Source organism: Lathyrus oleraceus, chromosome 2, assembly GCF_024323335.1.
Source record: "Lathyrus oleraceus cultivar Zhongwan6 chromosome 2, CAAS_Psat_ZW6_1.0, whole genome shotgun sequence".
NCBI lineage: Eukaryota > Viridiplantae > Streptophyta > Magnoliopsida > Fabales > Fabaceae > Lathyrus > Lathyrus oleraceus.
In genome coordinates this window covers 421,552,806-421,574,159 of record NC_066580.1, presented here as the reverse complement: position 1 = coordinate 421,574,159, position 21,354 = coordinate 421,552,806, and the positions used below count along the sequence as shown (strand labels likewise).

The 21,354-nt window shown below is 38.0% G+C and overlaps 1 non-coding gene across 1 annotated transcript; it reads left to right on the top strand.

Moving 5' to 3' along the window:
• The first annotated feature begins 20,070 nt into the window (after positions 1–20,070).
• Positions 20,071–20,177, top strand: LOC127124244 (small nucleolar RNA R71). Its single transcript, XR_007803863.1, has one exon. It is a non-coding gene; the product is annotated as a small nucleolar RNA R71 (small nucleolar RNA).
• The last annotated feature ends 1,177 nt before the right edge of the window (positions 20,178–21,354 follow it).

The following is a 21,354-nucleotide window of genomic DNA, read 5'->3' as shown; positions in this document are numbered from 1 at the left end:
GCACAAGATTTCGAAATCTTGGCAAGCACACTAATAAAAAACTTATTTTCCCCTCAATTAAAATCAATCGCAAGAAACATTTAGATAATAACACTCATTCGTGCAAAGAACAATCAAAATGGTTATCGTTGGGTACAACAAATATGGGGGGTGCTAATACGTTCCCCTTGCATAATCGACTTCCTTACCGTTTTCTCTCCCCCTTGGGTTTTATCGATATTTTCTCTTTCCTTCAAGAATAAATAAAATTATGTGGAGACTCTGTTGTATCTTCGAGCATGCGATCCACTCAAGTATTTTTCGCCGCGCGATAATCACGTGGGAATTTTTTTTCTCAAGTATCACTCCACACCATTTTCCGTTAGGAGTATTTAACGGGAGGGACAAATACTGTGAACGAAATTATGAAGGTTATTATTCGAAGAAATTTTTTTAGGGAGTACAATTGAATTATGAATATTTATGGAGACCCCGACATATTTAACCTTAAATTTTTAATTTTGTATAGAGAATCTGTGAATTATATACATTTGATATTATTAGTTTGAAAGTGTAATAATAATGTCCTTAAGATATACGAGCTGATAATTGGTGAGAGGAAGAGCTTCCATGTCAACCGATGTCTTGTTTCTATATTTTTCACAAATAATCCTAAAATTATAGATCTAAGTGTTGGTGCACAAGGTGATAGAGATGAAGAAATAAGAGGGAGAAGAGAGAATAACAACAAACTTCTACTAATCAAAACGATTACAAATGCTACACGCACTACACTGCTACAGACTGCAAAAGAAGGAATAATGATACTATTTGTTCACACTACTCACTTCCTTAAATACAAGTGGGACTTAATGAAAATACTAAAGACTCCTCTAACAAACTTTATGTAAAAGTTTCAGAAAATGAATTAATTCTAATATCATCCCTTAATTCATATTCAGCTTTACCAATACTAATAACACCAATTTCATCCCTCAAGCGGAGAAATTGATCATTCTTGATCGCCTTCATTAGAATATCTTTCAGATGCTTCTGAGTATTACAGTGCACAACTTCTAGTCCATTATGCATATGATTTCTCAGAAAGTGATACTTAGTCTCAATATGCTTGCTTCTCCCATGCAACATTGGGTTCTTGGCAAGATTGATTGCAGACTTATTATCAATCATCGACTTCATAGGCTTGTTTACTTTAATCTTCAGATCCTGCAGTAAATTCAGAATCTACACATCTTAACATGCAGTCACAGCACCTGCAATATATTTTGTTTCACAAGTTGACAAAACAACAATTGGTTGCTTCTCGGAACACCAAGAAATAGGACTTCTCATAAACTTAAGCAAGTATTCAAAAGTACTTCTTTTGTCAACTTTATTTATACACCAATCAGAATCTGAGTAACTCAGAAGTTCTGAGTCAGTTTTAGCATCAAAAGGGAACAAAACTCCATACTTCAAAGTTCCATTTGTATACCTCAGAAGTCTAATAGTCGTTTGGTAATGAGACCACTTCGGTTTACTCATAAACTTACTCACCATTCAAACTCCATAGCAAATATCAGGTCGGGTATTATACAAATACCTCAAAGAACCTACCAACTGCTTGAACATTGTAGCATCTACATCATCACCATCAGAATCAAAATCCAATTTATGATTTGTATCAGCAGGATTGACAACAACTTTATAAATCATCAGCTCAAATCTCTTCAGAAGCTCAAGTTCTTATTTCATGGCCTTTAACCAGACTTTCTGCTTGAGAGCTTCTTTCGTACTCATGGGTTCAAAGTCTACTAACATGGCACACTTAATAACTTCCCATTCAGAATTTACTTCAGTATCTTGCAACATGTCAAACTTTGCAAACCTTCTCAGAATATTTCTGATTCTTTTTGGCCTTTGAACTTATTCAGAACCTTCTTATTCTGGAACAATATCAGATGGTGCAAACCTTCTCAGAGTGTTTATGATTCTCTGAACTTGTTCAGAACCTTCTGATTATGGAATAATATCAGATGTTAGAACTCCCTATTTCATAAGCATGACAACCTTCAGAATCTGGAATATTCCCATAATCTGGAATACCACCAAAATCTGAATCACCATCAAAATTTGGATCACCAGAATCTGAATCACCATCAAAATCTGGATCAAAATCAATCTCGCCTTATGATTCTGACTCACTCTCAAAATTATTTTTAGGCTCTGACTCATCTTTAGAATCAAAATCAATATCTTCAGAAGTTAACTTTGCATCGGAGTTGGAATGAGACTTGCTCCAATCTCATACTACTGATTCTTTCACAACAACATCTCTGCTGACTTCAACCTTATTAGTGAATGGAAAATAAAGCTTATAAGCATTTGTACTATGATACCCCACCAGTAACATCACCTTGCTTCTATCATTCAACTTCTTTCTAGTAGCATCTGGAGCGTGTTTATAACAGACATAACAAAATACTCTGAAATGACTCACACTTTGCTTATCTCCAGTCCACATCTCAAAAGGAACAATTTCCTTCAGCTTCTTTGTTGGACACTTGTTGAGCATATATGTTGTAGTGGCAACAACTTTTCCCCACAAAGTGTTAGGAAGTTTCTTCTCCTTCAGCATGCTCTTTGCCATATCAAGCAAAGTTCGGTTTCTCCTTTCAACAAGACCATTGTGTTTAAGAGTATATGAAGTAGTCACTTCATGCTCAATTCCATTCTCCTCACAGAACTTCTTGAACTCTATAGAGTTATACTCACATCCACAATCAGTTTTGAGAATCTTTAGAGTCTGACCACTCTGTTTCTCAGCCTTGATTATGAATTTCTTAAATTCAGTAAACACCCTGTGTTTGAACTTTATAAGGTATACTTATGTTATCCTTGTGAACTCATCCACAAATGACACAAATTATTTATTCCCTCCTAGTGAAGGTTCTGGAAATGGTCCACACACATCAGAATGCACTACTCCTAAAGCATGTTTTACTCTTGGAGCTACTTCTGAAGATATTTGGCCATTTTGCTGCAATCACACAACGCCTCGATGTTTCACTCGTGTTTCCCGTGGTGTTTCCCTGTGGATCTGAATCGGAGCCTAGATACCAATTATTGATGCATAAGGTGATAAAGATGAACAATGAAAATAAGAGAGAGAAGAGAGAATAATAACAAACTTTTATTACTCAAAACGGTTATAAATGTTACACGCACTACACTGCTACAGACTACAAAAAAAGGAATAACGATATTATTTGTCGTACCACTCGCTTGCTTAAATACAAGTGAGACTTAATGAAAATATTAAAGTACCCGCTAACAAATTTTATTTACAAGCTTCTGAAAAATGAAATAATTCTAACACTAAGTCCACCATATAAAATATTTGCAACTTTATCAAAAACTCATATTAATAATTATGATTGGATTAAACGATCTCTATAGGTCCATAAATGTTTTTTTTTCTATACATAAAAGAAAGGAAAATTTGCTTGCATAAAAACAAAACAATAAGACGATAGAAAAAACTGCAAAAATTTAAAGAAAAAAGTGTGTTTCGATTTAGTTCAGTTGACTTTTAAAAATAAAATTGAACCAAATTTAATCAAATCAATGCGGTTTGAGTTGGTTTGGTTAGTTTGATTTTTCAAAATTTTATTGAACAATAATTACATATATAAAGAACAACATAATAATTTTGTGTTTAGTCATTCATATATTATCATAAAGGTTATAATTGTTAAAATAAGTTAATAATTTAATGCATAAATATGAATTGCGTCTTACAATTTTATCTTATATCTAGAGGACAACATATATAAATTGCATTCTTAAATAAATTTGAAATATTATATTGCAGTTATAAACAAATGCATGTATGTGACTATTTCATAACACTATAATTTCTTTTTTAAAAATAAATATTTTTACATATAAAAATATTCATAAGTCATGTAAAGTAAACTTTTTCTTTAATCTTATTTTTATCAACGTCAAAAAAATAAAAATTAAAACAAAAGTAAATATATAATAATTTTATTTCAAATAAAAATAATAATATTTATAAATAAATAATATTTTATTTTTTATTGATATGTAAATTAAAATAAATGTCATATAAAAAGTACAATAAAATATATACATAATATTTGTTGGTTTCTCTAAATAATTAATTTATATATATATATATATATATATATATATATATATATATATATATATATATATATATATATATATATATATATATATATATATATATATATATATATATATATATATATATATATATATATATATGTGTGTGTGTGTGTGTGTGTGTGTATGATACGTGCGTGACTATATATAGAATATAATCTATCGGATACTTGACTGCAAGTGCACAGTCTAGTCGTTTTAGTTTTAAAAGATATTGAACCCACAGGGACCGATGGTCAAACTAGTGCTACCAACGTTACTATGTTTAGCTAAGGGAATGATTTATAGAAGTTCGGGTGCAGAAAATTAAATCTAAGAGAAATTGAGTTTTAAGAAAGTATTAATAGGAGAAATCAGTATGCAACGCATTAATCGTCACGGATTCGATAAGTCACCGGTGTATAATTTAAATACCAAATATCTTTCAGTAGAAAATACTTATTTAAAAGGCTTTATCTCACACTCTCATGATTGTTGATTCGATTTATACCTTTAAGTCAGAATGTACGCTCTCGCTGTCCCACTTGAAGTTAAAAATACTTTTTGAAAATAAATAAGTTCTAATTGCTTTTAAAGTGCTCTCGCTGTTTTTAAAATCAATGCCTAGTTTTTACTATCCAGCTCGAGCCTCACGCTCTCGCGATTGTTGGTTCTCACCTTAGTTAACTTCCCACTCTCGTGGTAAAATCGTATTAAATAGCTTCTCACTTTTGTGACAAAGTTAATTAAATTTAAATTAAAAACCACAGCAAAAAAGATTTTTTGAGAAAAGGAGTTTTTCACCGATTATTATTAAATCCCATCTAATTAAATTGTTACATACCGATACCGGTAGTTTAGCCGGACATGTTAAATAGTGCAAACACAGACGAGTATAAACAGATTAACAGTGCAGGAAACATAATTATAACAATAACAGAATAATAATAATAATGATAAATGAATAAAAACCTGGCAATTGGATTAACAGAGTACGTCGAATCTTTGAGTACTTGAGCAGTCCTCCACAGGTCGGTAGGATTCTGCTTCTTCGATACAATTGCTTACTAAATTAAATAAAGTGTAGTAGTTCCCTAGTGTAGGAAACTACTACTTTGGCTAACTGAAAAATGGAAAGGGAAAGGGAAAACGGAAATTCTAAACGGAATGGTAAATGAATTACGGTAAGGGAAACAAAGTTGCTGAAGGATAATAACACTAAAAAACTAGAATGCTATAGAAAATAAATTGCAGAGCGAAAGTGTAGACGTCCCCTTTTTTCCAACTTCTGTCCTTTATATATCCCTTGGTAGGTCATGGCAGTTGAGGAAAACAAGGAATGACTCGGTTGATTGAGAAATCCACGGGAAAGTGGTACGCTTTTGTTGACTGCTTTTGGTTTTGATTCTGGCCGTGTGACGCTCGTCATGGGCCTGTGACGGTCGTCACAGGCTAGGCGTGCCGGTCGTCATACTCCTTGTGACGGTCGTCACATCAGCAATTTCTGTGTTTCTGGTTTTTCTGTTGCTTTCTCATGTGTTTCTTCTTCTTTTTCTTCCTTTTCTACATTTTGCTCATTTTTGTTTGGAGATTGAAATACCTGCAAAAATAACTCGAATACTTGCGGAATAATCGGAATATAAACTAAAGTGGTATGATCTTAGAGTGTAAATCAAGGCAAATATCTTATACATTTTCGCGTTATCAAACTCCCCTAAACTTGAATCTTTTCTTGTCCTCAAGCAAATGAAATTTGAAAACATAGTTAAACCCGAATACATTCCCAATTAGTACGTGGTTGTAGGTGGTTTGTTAAGATTGTCGATACTCAAGTAAAACGCTAAAGATACAGTGACGACACAAGAAATAAGCATTAATGTAGATCTCTCCTTTGTATGGGCCAGTTCGAATCATGCTATTATAGCTCAACCTAATGTCTCTCGTTCCTATTTCACCCGGTTTCATTCTAGCGCAATCACATTAAACCCTTTGCCTCCGCACACACTTAGTGAAGTTGCCGGTTAGTGACTTTGATCCTTTTTTTAGCACAGGGTCTGATACACTAGTGCGGTACCCCTTTATATATCCCCCTTTTGAAGGTTGTGGGGGATCGAACCGTAGTTCGCCCTACCGAGTCCAGTACCAGGTACCTCTGAACCAACCAGCTAGGTTTTTCTGTTCCTTCTTTTTGTATATCTTGCAACCTTTTGTATGGTTCATTTATCAATTTCTCGATAGCAATAGTATGAAGGATTTTCTTAATTCGTAGGTATCGCATCTGCGAAAAACAACCGGCGGGCTAAAACAAAACAACACAGAGCCGCCACCGTGCGTTATTTATCCCAAAAGAGGGAAAGGAAACGCTCAAAGTAAACCTGGGAAAAGCATGGTCTCGCGACCAAAGAGAATGGGATCGGGAGTCGGTTATGCGAAGGGAAGGTATTAGCACCCCTACGCATCCGTCGTACTCGACGGGATCCACGCTCAAAAGATAGGAAAAAGGTTGCTAAAACAAACATCACACACACACACTGAAGACAACACAGGTGGAGGAAGAGGGGAGAGGGCTCGCTAGGATATCGCATCCTATGCCTACGTATCTCGTCTGGAACGAGAATCAGAGCTGCCGTAGTTCGGCTCACGCACGCCGAAACAAGACACACACAAACATAGGCAAACTTGGAACCCGAACGCCAATCGCTGGACTTACATCGGCTTCCGAACCAAACAAACACACTCAGGATACGGACAGCCAATCGCTGGTCTTACATCCATATCCTGACACACAAGAAGAAACAAACAACAACAAGTCACTAAGGAGTCAGGCACTCGAGCCTAGCAACTGTCAAGCAAATACACACAAAAAGAAGAAAAGGTTGCTCGGAGAGACCTCGCACGGTCTCCTGCCTACGTACCTCATCTGGTATGAGGATCAGGGCGACGTAGTTCCCCTGAACGGGAAAGAAATTCTAACCAGATACAAAGGGAGACACACTACTAGGGAGCTGGACTCGAGCCTAGATGTTATCATGCATCATTGCCCTATGTTATGGTTTCTATCCTAACATGCACAAGCAAGCTAATCCTAAACAGGCAAAACAATCAAAGCAAACAATCACAAATAGCACACACTATATCCAAACAGAGGTGGCTCAAACAAGGGTTAGACTGCCAAAGCAAGTCAACTGTATCAGGGTGATGTTAGCTCTTAACCCTGACATTGAGAGTCAGGGTGAAGCCAGATGAAAGGTGAGTGAAGATGCGACTTCACAGCTCTTATCCCTGGCCAGGGAGAGCTTCAGACAAAGGAAGTGTGGGTCCAGAAAGTGGGAACCCTTCTACACTTATGACACTGACTCAACTGTACAACTGTACATGGATCTTGGGTTAGGATCCACAAGGCATCAACATGTAATGTGAGCCAAGGGACGACTCAACAGATTAGCAGGAGGTGGATTACACACCTCTTGTGTCTGCCAATTGCCTTAATAAAGGTCTTTTCCTGCTTGGGGACAAAAATAAACAAGCACAAACATTGCCTCTTAAGGAGGACTTCAGACAGGTGCCTGGCCAAGTAACAGGCCAGGTCTTCCAGACTACATGGAGTTAGTGATTCTACCTCAATTGTTTTACACAACCAAGCAGCAGCACAAGCGAGTTCACAAGGAACTATAGCAACTAAGGTACCTGAAATCAATCTAGCATGATCAGTACTCAGCTCAAACAGTTAAACAGACAAGTTAAAAGTCACACAGTTAACTGTACACAAGCAATGCATCAAGCAAAGCATAAGCCAATGCTCAACACAAATGAATTAGAAACCACCTACAAAACAAAATTAATGTTAATCAACATCATTCAAATGAGCAACTTAAGCCAAGTGCCTTAATTCCTCCATTCCATTTGCCTTTTGTCCTGAAAACACAACTCAAACATGAGAAGCATAACCCTAGGACAAAGCCTAGGGTCCAATAGGGATCAAAAATTCAAAACAGAACATGAAAATTATCAAAAATCAAGTTCAGTAAATTTAGAATCATGTCCAATTGGTCTCATGCTCATATCATCAACCATTATCATTTCATGAAAGAAATAGTGCAAAGCATGTCACTTAGAAGCTCATTGGACCAAACAGAATGCATCAATCCAAACTCAATCAAAACAATTCAATAAATCTCCAAAAAATTCACAGCTAAACAGCATTCATTACATGTCAATCACACCAAATTTCAGATCAATTGGACAATGGGAAGCAAGTCAATTAAATTCATCAAGTTAAAGCATGCTCATGCAAGTCCAAACAAAGCACAATTTCATGTATCAACTTCAAGCAAGCATAAAACAGTGTAGGAACATGATAAATGCACCAAACCAAAACCATGGCAAACCTTAATGTGTCTACAAACACTCCACAAAATTTCAGGTTCATCCAATACATATCCAGAATTTCACAAAACATCTAAAATCATGACTCACAAAAACTCCACATTTGGTCAAACAGAAAGGAAATTCTCAATCAAATTGGAAACACATCCAAAAATTCCAGAAAAATCCACATGTGAACCTAACATCCAGAAGTATCAACATGCAAAATTTCAGCTCATTTCAAGTCCATATGGCATGGTAACAAAATTCATGAAGTCCAGAAAAACATGGTGTGACACAAATTGTCACACCTCTAATGATCATGTCATATCTCTCAATCCAGGAACTCAAAAATCACAAACCATACATCAAAATGTCCATTAAGGTCTCTAGAATAAGCATGAAAAATTTCAAGAATTTCTAATTAGGCATCATCATTTCATGAGCAAAATACCAAGCAAGGTGCAAGCAAACATATGTTCATACAAACCCTAGGCCATGCCAAAATTTACACGTACACAATTTTATTAAAAATAACAAAAAAATACTAGACAGGGCAAGGATCATGGTGCAAAAACTTTCACATCAATTGGATTTATGGTTATGGAGATATGAATTTTTGAAGTAAGGAAAAAAATAAAAAAACATGAAATGGAAGCATGTGAATCTTGTAAGCATATGGAAATTAATTCAATAGCCAAAATGAGAAATGCATCCGGCGAGAATCGAATTGTGGTACGCCTTTGAACAGTAGCGCGCGCTACTGTAGCAACACCACCAGCCAGGCAAAAACGTGACAGCATGGATCTAGCAAGGCTTTTTTTTGAAATTTTTCAAGTGTTCTTCATGTTCTTCATACATTCATAGGTCCAAGAACAAATGTTCACCAAATTGGACAAACTTTATATCAATGGAAAGGTCTTCTAATGTACATCATGAATCCATAATTATTTTTTCCTAATTCTCACTAAATAAAAAGAATCGAATCAAAACATAAACATGCATGAAACTTTAAATCATCATAACTCTCTCATTTCTCAACCAAATTTAGTGAAACGAATTGCAGAATTTTCTACTAAGAAAGATCTATCCAAATCATCAATCAATTTCAAGAATTATTGGATTCGAAAAATCACCTTAATTTGAAGACAGTTGCGAATTTGCGTGTTTTTGGCCTTGAAATTGCAAAACAGATGCGCTATGACTCTTGTATAGGTGAATGGAACAAGTCTTGTTGCTCAATTACGCACGATCTTGATGAAATCTTGAATTGCCATTGTTGCACCTCATTTTAACAGTCCAAAATTTGGCTTGGAAATGAAGAAATCTTGCTTCAATTAGCTTCAATAATGCATGTAGATGATGAATTGATGAAGAACAATGCAATGTTTATGCAAATTTTTGGAAAAAAAGTGAGAGAGAAAGTGAAGAGGTTTTGGAGATTTTTAGATCTAGATCTGAATTCTGTTATGATTATGGTGAAAACAGTTACAATTATCCTTTTATATGTTATGTTAATGATGTTTCTAATCAAGATTAGTGTTAATGAAGTGGATTAGTGAAAATGCATTTTTATGCTAAATGGACAATTAGTAATTCACCCTCACTCATGTAAAACCAATGTAACAGTGGAATTTTCTGGTTTGAGCAAGTTACAAATAGCATATGTGAGCTAGTGCAAAAGGAATGGAGTGAAAATAATGAATATTTCTCAAAATGCACTTTTTCCCTCCACTTTTCAAATTAAGTCCACTTGAAAAATGGACTTTTTATGTGATGAATTTTCATGAAATGTAATGATGGATCATGATAGTACATGTCAAATGGAGTTTGCTCAAAGAAACCTCACTCAAGTTGGCCTTGTGAATCAAAAGTTATGCCACTTTGAAAATCAACTTTTTTGGACAACGATCAATCCATAACTTGCCAACCACAAATGAGAAATTCATGTTCTTGGACTTTTTGGAAAGGTGAGAGCAAGATCTACAACTTTCATGTTGAACAAATTTTCATTTGAAGCATTTTTGGACACGTAATTTTGAGGAGAAAAACTTTCCATTTTTGGCAGTTTCAATTACAAGTCACTTTCTATTTTTGGAAAGTTTCTATCTGACTTTATTTTCTTCATTCTTGATGTTTGAAATGTCAAATGAAACTTGTTTAGACATGAATGAAGTGTATCTAACCCTCTCCCACCTCCAAATCCATCATTTTAGGCACAGTTGACCACAGTTGACTTTTCTGACTGATAGATGAATCTGGCTATGCACTGATCAAGTTGAGCTTCAAACTCCTGATGAAATGGCTCAATGATGAAACCCTAGCTTCCATAAGCTCAATATAATCATATGATAATCCCCATATCCATTGAGAACCTCATCTTCTTCACAAACCCTGATTGGCCCAATGCAGATGATTAGGGTTGACCAGAGGTCAAAACCCTAATCTCAAGGTATCTGATCAAGCTCTTGGTGATGACAAAACCATGATGATGATGATGATGTATCATTTCAACCAAGATGAAGCTCAATCCTCCTTGAGAACCAAGGAACCCTAATTTGAATCACACATCCTCATATGATTAATGGTCAGTCCATGAAACCTTAGCTTGCACCTTAACCTCTTTATCTTCTGACCAAGACCTAGGAGGATGACTTGATTGTTGTGGCCATATGATATGCAACATGCTAATGACTAATGACCTAAGAAATGATATGCAATATGCTAAGCTAGTCCCAAGAGAGGAGGGCAAATTTTGAGGTGTTACAGTAGGCATCAAACACTTATATTCATCGGCTCTTCAAATGGTTTGTGCTTGAGACGGTGATGGCTGCTAGTATAAACTACTAGGGGTTAGTCTAGAACGGAGACTTAAGGTAGTGGTATAATGGGTATTCAAACTAATCTCGCAGAGGTGAGGGATCTAAGGTGTCGGGACGGTATCAATCTTGTTAGATCTTTCTCAGTTTTCCTAACAGAGCCTCTGTAAGACAACCTATATACTCATAGGGTATGCATTTAATCTTAAGGACAAAATCTTTGTTATGCCAAATTATGTATAAATGATTGAATAATGGTAACGTTTTAATAAGGACAAACAAAAAAGTTTTGTATTGGCTAAAAATACTAACAATAGAAACAAGTAAAGGAAAGATAAGGATTTCCTCCCACATTTAAACAATGCATTATCCTCAATGCGACAGTATAAAGAAAAAAGGAAAGAAACATAAAGATCACTACTCGTCATCACGCTGTTGGCCTCTGCATGCTCTGGCTCTTTCTCGTGCGCGCTCACATTTTCCTTGCTGGGTAGGATCCAACCCTACATGCTAAGTGTACTCATGGATGGCATCTACGCGATAAGTCATGGCACTCATCTAGTCTGAAAGCTCCGCCATCCCCTGGTCGTGCCAGTTTGCATAATTGTGTTGATCCCGCTGTATCTGCTGGATTGCTTGCATCATTTCAATCTGGCGTTCTTCCATCCCCTGGTTGTGTCGCAGCATCTCAACGTAGATGTTTTCCATGGTGGCGGGTCTTCGCTCATTTCTTCGCTGGCCTCGGGAAGATGTCTCCGCATCGTACTCCTGAGGTGGTTGTGGCATGCCTCGGTCAAGTTCTTCCTCGACTTCATCTGCTCCATTATTAGGATATCCTTCATTTGCCTCAGGGGCATCCAGATCAAAAATCCAATTCGCCATATTATGCGGATCTGTACGGTTCCTGTTGGGCATGATGATGCTTTGAACTATCTTGTTTCTAACAACATGATGATACTTCCCGTCGTCTCTGGCCTAGATCAGGTGTGAAGCACACCAATAGTCGATGTCGAGAAACTCGGCTGGCAAGGTTGGCAAGTTAGCAAGCTTATCTCTCAGATTCAGGCCTAGTGTTATGGAGGTGATGGTTCCCCCAAAACAAAACGCATGGCTGCCTCTCATGCAAGCAACTTGGATGTTGGCTAATAGGAAAGGAGTGGCATTGAACGCGATCGGGGTGAACACACAGTGAAGAAGGAAAAGTTCCTTGGAGTTTACCTTGTGATTGCTGACTCTTCCGAAAACTGTGTGCCCCAAGACTCAGTGGAAATATCTAATGGTTGGGTTGTGAATGTAAGTTGCATTAAGCGTATCCCAGCTTGTGGCGTTCATGTTGGCAAAGCTATGTCATAATCCAAATGCTACCTCTGACTATCCGTCGAGAATACAACAGTGAACACCTTCTCCATGTCGGAAGCCAAGGATTCGCGCTATCTGAGTTTGGTTTAGGGAATACTCGGTGCCGAACATTCTGAATGTGGCGACTCTGGTGAGAAACTGAGTTGCGCCAGGGGGTGTAATATAGGAGAAGGAACTCAGGAATTCCAGGGTCAGCGCCTCATAGGTTGGTTGCGGTGTGGTGCACAGCTGCGTCAAGCTGGAGTTGGTCAGCATCCACCCCACGCCATCCAAAAGTCTCAGCTCCGTCAGACATTCATTATCAACGTACCTTGTAGCTTAGACTGAACGTTGGTAGAACTTGAGGTAGTTGTCTCTTTAGCGCTCGCCGACTTCTCCATTTCTGAATACGACAGTTGAGAGGTCGGGAGCAACTCTTTCTTGAAGGGCCATTGGTGTGATTTATGAAATTTTAGGTGTTGGTGGGAGAGATGGATTTCGTGAGATACATGCTTCTCGCTTAAAAGGATGTAAACAATTGAATAATGGAGAGAAGAGTGGTGTGAGTAGGGTGATTGATGAGGAAGAAGAGAGGTAGTGCGCCTGTTTTAATAGGCGCACCCTCTGGTTTCGTGACGGTCGTCACAGGGGTGTGACGGTCGTCACGCGCAACGGGTATGTAACGGTCGTCTGCAACAGTCAGCTAAGTGTAACGGTCATCTGCATGTCGTGTGAAGAACGTGGTGGATTCGTGACGTTCGTCACGTCTGTGAGAAGGGCGTCACACTACATGTGGCGGTCGTCACACGCTTGTTTGCAAATTTTTCATTTTTTCATTAAATGTTGCAGCAGTTTAATACAATATAATATAATGACTGAGCAATTGAATTTAGAAGCATAAATAAATAAATATAGAAGCATAAATAAATAAATAGCAATGTTATTAAATTAAAAGATTTAAAACTAAATGTAATATAAGAAAAAATAATAACGATAAAAGAGCAATAAATAAAAGCAATAAAATGTGCTCCCTCCCCACATAAAACATAGCAGTGTCCTCATTGCTTAGTGTGAGTAGGAGAGATTAGTGGTCAGTGAGATGGGCCGGTTCTGTCCCAATGCAGCTACAGCCTGGTTCGGGTGATCAAACTGCTCGACGGCTACATCCATCAGGCCTAAGATATCAAGGCGCATGATCTTTATCTCTTCTTTCACAGTTGTGATGTCAGCATGGAAATCATTCAGACGGGTAAGAAGCATGGCAAGATTATCAGCATATGATGGAAGTTCTGGTTCATCTATGTTATAGTAGTTTGGAGGTGTTTCAGGGTCAGATTCATCAACATGGATAGGGTCATTGAAATACTCATATATAGGCGGTGTCTCAGGAGGTGAAGGTGGATCAATTGGGTGTTCATCTAAATCATAAAGCCAGTTATTTCGGTTGTGAACACTCGTTCTCTCATGGTTAGGCAGGGTAAATAGTCGTACCACTTCGTTATTAATTAGGTAATCAAAAGTATCCGGTCCAAGGTTTCCTATGATTCTACGGTTAAAGCAGAATTCGATGTCCATGGGTTGGATGTGTCCAAACGGTACATGCTCGTAAAGTGGGCGTCTAAGTCTAATGGCATCAACTATCATGGTTACTAGGCCTCCTATTATGATTGGGGTGCGATTGTTCTTTGCAAGGTGAACGAATCTCTCCATCATAAATGTCACAACATTGTCATATCGACCTTGATCGACACAGAGCAAGATGAAAAGTTCATCGCGTGACACTATGGTGTTGTTCTCTTCCTTACCAAACAGGGTGTGGGCTAGTATTTTATGGAAGTAGCGGATAGCAGGGTTGTGGATCATTTGGGAGTGCATCTCGTTTAGGTTAAGGTGGTAGTCTCTAGTTAAACTACCCCAAAAGTAATCTAGGTCGATGTCATCGATTAGTTCCTCCTGGCGGGTAGTGAAAACAACTGGGCCACTAGGGAATCCTAGGAGGTCAGCAAGGTCTCTACGGTTATAGGTGAAGTCCATGCTAAACAACCTAAGAGAAATCAACCCTTTGTTAAGTCTGTAACCATGCTCGGGGTTGTAAACTAGGGAGCTAAGGAATTCTAGGGTGAGTTCACGGTAAGTGACAAACCTTCTCTTAATAGCAGCATTCTCCCATCCTAGCTGGTTAAACATAAACAAGATGCTATCTCGGATACCTAACCTATCCATGGTAGGTCCATCATAATATATGGATAATGTCATATCCTTCTGAGCTAGATAATCATAACGCCTTCTCTGAACTCTGCCTCTGAAAATTGTATCTACTGGTTGCATGATGAAAGTTACTAACTAACTAGTTATAAGTTCGCCTGTTAATCAGTATCCAATGTTTCTAAGTTAGTAACTAGAAGCAACAAGTATTACTGCATAGAATCAAGGAAAGGGGAGAAAAAATAAAGGAGAAAATCAAAGAAGGAAAATACTTTGTAATAAATATAACAAATAAAAGAAAATGAGGGTTGTCTCCCACTAAACACTTTGCTTAATGTCGTACGTTCGACAGTAGCGTCGCGATGTAGTAGTTTTGGGGTTGAGCATGCAGCTCTATAAGTCTTAGACTGTTTGAATAGTCTCTATTTTCAATATTATGATAATGTTTTAATCGCTGCTCGTTTACTATAAATGGTTCACTATTCCGACCTTTGATTTCTATTGCACCGCTTTTAAGAACTTTAGTGATTTCGAAAGGGCCTGACCACCTAGATTTAAGTTTTCTCGGAAAAAGCTTAAGTCTTGAATTAAATAGTAGTACTATGTCGCCGACATTAAACTCTTTCCTAGATATACGTTTGTCGTGCCATCTTTTGGTTCGCTCTTTATATATCCTATCATTCTCATAGGCGTCCAGTCGCAGTTCTTCCAATTCGTGAATGTCCAAAATTCGTTTCTCACCTGCGGAAGTATAATTTATATTTAGGGTCTTAATTGCCCAATAGGCTTTGTGTTCTAATTACACAGAGAGATGACATGATTTACCGTAGACTAATTTAAAGGGTGTGGTCCCTATTGGGGTTTTGTAAGCTGTCTTATAGGCCCACAGAGCTTCGTTTAGTTTAGATGACCAGTCTTTTCTGGATATTCCAACAGTATTTTCTAGAATCTGTTTGATCTCTCGATTCGAGACTTCGACTTGCCCACTGATTTGTGGGTGATAAGGTGTTGCTACACGGTGTCGTACTCCATACTTCAGAAGAAGTTTTCCAAAGATATTTGATATGAAATGGGAGCCACCGTCACTAACTACTAGTTTTGGCACACCGAATCTAAGAAAGATGATGTTCTTGAACAACTTAATCATTACTCGTTTGTCATTTGTCGGAGAAGCTACAGCCTTGATCCATTTTGAAATATAATCGGCAGCAACGAGTATGTACTTATTACTGAAAGAAGATGGGAATGGTCCCATGAAGTCAATCCCCCATACATCGAAGACTTCCACTTCTAAGATTCCTGTTTGTGGCATTTCATCGCGTCTTGAGATGTTACCAGTGCGTTGGCACCGGTCTCATTTTATAACCGCATTATGGACATCTTTCCATAGAGTAGGCCAAAAAAGGCCCGATTGTAGGATATTAGTACAGGTCTTTGAGGTACTTGCATGCCCTCCATAAGGAGCAGAATGGCAATGAGAAATTATGTCGTCTATTTCATCCTCAGGAACACATCGATGGAAAATACCGTCGGTACCTCTTTTGAAAAGTAGAGGTTCATCCCAGTAGTATTGTTTTAGATCATTAAAGAATTTCTTCTTTTGTTGGTAGGATAGGTCCGGTGGAAGTACTCCAACAGCTAGGTAGTTGACAAAATCAGCATACCATGGCAGAGTTGCATTCACATGAATTTCTTCCATGGATTATTTCGGTATCATTTATTGTTAGTTCAAACATGTCGCTTTCCATTTGGGCTATGAGTCGTTCGTAAGGGAAATCATCATTGATTGGAATTTGTTCAGGTTTATTCCCTTCGATTCGTGATAAGTGGTCTGCTACTACGTTTTCAGTACCCTTCTTATCTTTTATCTCTAAGTCGAATTCTTGTAAGAGTAGGATCCATCTTAAAAGTCTTGGTTTGGCATCCTTCTTACTCAGCAGATATTTAATAGCGGCGTGGTCAGTATAGATAATAATTTTCGCCCCTACTAGGGAGGAACGGAATTTGTCCAAGGCGAACACAACGGCTAAAAGTTCTTTTTCAGTGGTGGCGTAGTTCATTTGGGTTGGATCTAGTGTTCTACTTGCATAGTAGATGGCATGAAGTTTCTTATCCTTTCTTTGTCCTAGTACTGCGCCTACTGCGTAATCACTCGCATCACACATGATTTTGAAAGGTAATCTCCAGTCAGGTGATTGCATTATGGGTGCGGTGATTAAAGATGTTTTTAATTGGTTGAACGCTGTTAAACATTTTTCATCAAAGATAAAATCAGCGTCTTTCATTAATAAACCCGTAAGTGGCTTGGTAATTTTCGAGAAATCTTTGATGAAACGTCGGTAGAAACCGGCGTGTCCTAAAAAGCTTCATATTTCTCATACGGTTTCGGAGGTTGAAGGTTCTCTATGATTTCTATCTTAGCTTTGTCTACTTCAATTCCTTTATCAGATACTACGTGACCTAACACGATTCCTTGTTGGACCATGAAATGGCATTTCTCCCAGTTCAAAACGAGATTCACTTTTACGCATCTTTCAAGTACCATTTCAAGGTTTGATAGACATCCTTCGAAGCTTTGTCCACAAACAGAAAAGTCGTTCATAAAGACTTCCATAATGTCGTCTATAAAATCAGTGAAGATTGACATCATGCATCTTTGGAATGTTGCGGGAGCGTTGCATAATCCGAATGGAATTCGTCGGTAAGCGAATGTACCATAAGGGCATGTGAAGGTTGTCTTTTCTTGGTCGTCAGGATGGATTGGAATCTAAAAGAATCATGAATAACCGTCTAGATAGCAGAAGTGAGAATGCTTAGCCAATCGTTCAAGCATTTGGTCAATGAAGGGTAGAGGAAAATGATCTTTCCGAGTGGCTTTGTTTAGTTTTCTATAATCGATGCACATTCTACTTCCGGTCACAACTTTTTGTGCTATAGATTCACCCTTCTCATTCTTAACAACTGTAACACCCCCTTTCTTGGGTACTACATGAACGGGGCTAACCCATTGACTATCGGAGATCGAGTATATGATTCCAGCATCTAGTAACTTCTTTACTTCATCCTTGACTACCGTACTTAAGATTGGGTTGATCCTTCTATGGTGTTCTCTAGAGGTTTTACAATCCTCCTCCAGCATAATGTGATGCATACAGATAGAAGGACTTATCCCTTTTAGTTCGGCGATGTTATATCCTAACCCAGTTGGATATTTTCTTAAGACATCTAGTAACTTTTCAGTTTCCATCTGTCCCAAGTCAGCATTGACTATTACTGGTCTTTTGAGTTCAGTGTCTAGGAATTCGTATCTTAGGTTCTTTGGTAATGCTTTTAATTCCAAGTCAGGTTTCTTTGGGCATGGCATATGGTTGGGCGTAAGTGCTAAGCATTCGCTTAAACTTTCATTTTGGTATGGTTTATGCCAATTATCGTCTTCAAAGATTGGAGGGATTTGGATTTTCATTATATCAGAGTATGTGGTTTCTTGCATCTCCATCTCTCTCACGCACTCGTCTATGACATCAAGTAGATAACAGGTGTCGTCTATAGTTGGCGCTTGTAAGAATTTGGGTCAAGATGAATTCAACCTTTTCCTCTCCAACTTCGAATGTTAACTTACCTCTCTTTACGTCTATTATGGCTCCGACGGTAGTCAAGAATATCCTTCCTAATATAATAGGTGTACTGGCATCTTCTTTGATGTCCATGATTATGAAGTCTGTAGGAATGTAAAATTGTCCTACACATACGGGGACATTCTCTAGTATACCGACAGGATATTTGATTGAGCGGTCAGCTAATTGAACAGACATCTTGGTTGGTCTTAGTTCTCCCATATTGAGCCTTTTATGGATGGTTAAGGGCATTACACTAATGTTGGCTCCTAGATCGCATAGAGCTTTGTCTATGACGAATTTTCCAATGACACAGGGTATGGAGAAACTACCTGAGTCTTTTAGTTTGGGAGGCATGTTATTTTGGATTATCGCGCTACACTCTGCAGTAAGTGTAACTGTTTCGTTATCCTCAATCTTTTTCTTATTGGATAGGATTTTCTTAAGAAATTTGGCATATGATGGCATTTGTGTGATGGCTTCTGTAAAGGGAATTGTAATGTTTAGTTGCTTCAGAAGTTCAACAAATTTTCTAAATTGACTTGCAGATTTAAAACTTGCAAGTCTTTGAGGATACATAATGGGTGGTTTATAAGGAGGTGGAGTTACATAAGGTTTTTCTTTCTCTTCGGCCTCTCGGGTATTATCTTCTATTTCCTTCGGTTCATTTACCTGCCCAGTTGAGGTTTTGTCTGGTTTTTGGTACATGGCAGGGGTTTGGAGTCTTGGATCTATGGGTACGCCTATTTCTTTTCCACTCCTCAGTATAACGGCATTTGCATGTCCTTTTGGATTAGGTTGCGGTTGTCCAGGAAATGTTCCAGCGGGAGCGGATGTAGAAGCTTGTTGTTGAGCCACTTGTGAAATCTGTGTTTCAAGCATTTTATTGTGGGTGGCTAAGGCGTCTACTTTGCTCGCTAGTATGTATATTTTGGTTTAAGAAGTCTTTGTTTGTCTGAGCTTGGGTAGCTATGAAGCTTTCCATCATTAACTCGAGGTTTGACTTCCTAGACATGTTAGGAGCATTATTAGCTGGCTTTTGATATCCAGGCGGAACAGTTGGTGCTTGGCCAGGTGCATACAGGGCGTTGTTATTCTTATACGAAAAATTAGGATGGTTTTTCCAACCTGAGTTGTAGGTATTCGAATAAGGATTTCCTTGTGCGTAATTCACTTGATCGGTTGGGACTCTTGCTAATATCTGACATTCGGGTGTAGTGTGTCCAGGGTTTCCACATAACTCACAGTTTGGAGTTACAGCAGCCACGGTGGCTGCGGGTGGTATGGTCAAGTTGTCTAATTTTTGAACAAGGGCATCTACCTTGGCATGAACATGGTCAAGGCTACTGATTTCGTACATTCCACTCTTTGTTTGGGACTTTTCTACTGGAGTTCTTTCACCTCCCCATTGGCAATGGTTTTGGGCCATGTTTTCAATGAGTTGATAGGCTTCGTTGTATGGCTTGTCCATAAGTGCACCGCCCGCGGCAACGTCTATTGTCAGTCTTGTGTTGTACAGAAGCCCATTCTAAAATGTGTGAATGATCACCCAGTATTCGAGACCGTGATGTGGACATATCATCATCATGTCTTTGTACCTCTCCCACGCGTCGTAGAGAGATTTTACATCTTTTTGTCGAAATCCGTTAATTTGAGCTCTCAGCATAGCAATTTTGCTCGGTTGAAAATATCGGGATAAGAAAATGTTCTTCAGTTCTTCTCATGTTGTAACTGAGTTGGATGACAAGGATTACAACCAAGCCCAAGTTATGTCTCTTAATGAGAAAGGAAAGAGGTGTAGTCTTATCACATCTTGAGATACACCATTCGCCTTTACAGTGTCTGCGTACTGCACAAACTTGGTCAGGTGTTCATTAGGGTCGTCCGTAGAATTTCCGGAAAATTGATGTTGTTGGACGGCTGATAATAATGAGGGTTTCAGCTCGAAATCGTTTCGATTGAAAGTCGGGGCAGCAATGTTGTTGTGAGATTCTTGTTGGGACGGGGTAGCGTAGAATTTAAGAGGACGATTTTGTGGTACCTCGTCAGCCATGGTTGGCTTCTCGTCTTGTTTAGTAGGAAAGAAGATATCGGGAATATCATACCTTTGTTGGTACTCTAGTATTCGGCGTCTTATATATAAGAAAAACTCTAATTCTGCGATTGGCGGTGCTAAGTTATCGCCTTGTGAGCGAGTGATTGGCATACAATCGGGGGAAATAAGGGAAAGTAGATTAGTTTTTATTTTTACCTTAGTCTATACCGTGCAACGAAAGAATCGCACTATTTGACTAAAATAGGTCCCCGGCAACGGCGCCAAAAACTGGATACGTGCGTGACTATATATAGAATATAATCTATCGGGTACTTGACTGCAAGTGCACAGTCTAGTCGTTTTAGTTTTAAAATATATCGAACCCACAAGGACCGATGGTCAAACTAGTGCTACCAACGTTACTATGTTAAGCTAAGGGAATGATTTATAGAAGTTCGGGTGCAGAAAATTAAATCTAAGAGAAATTGAGTTTTAAGAAAGTATTAATAGGTGGAATCAGTATGCAACGCATTAATCGTCAGGGATTCGATAAGTCACCGATGTATAATTTAAATACTAAATATCTTTCAGTAGAAAATACTTATTTAAAAGGCTTTATCTCACACTCTCGTGATTGTTGATTCGGTTTATACCTTTAAGTCGGAATGTACGCTCTCGCTGTCCCACTTGAAGTTAAAAATGCTTTTTGAAAATAAATAAGTTCTAATTGCTTTTAAAGTGCTCTCGCTGTTTTTAAAATCAATGCCTAGTTTTTACTATCCAGCTCGAGCCTCACGCTCTCGCGATT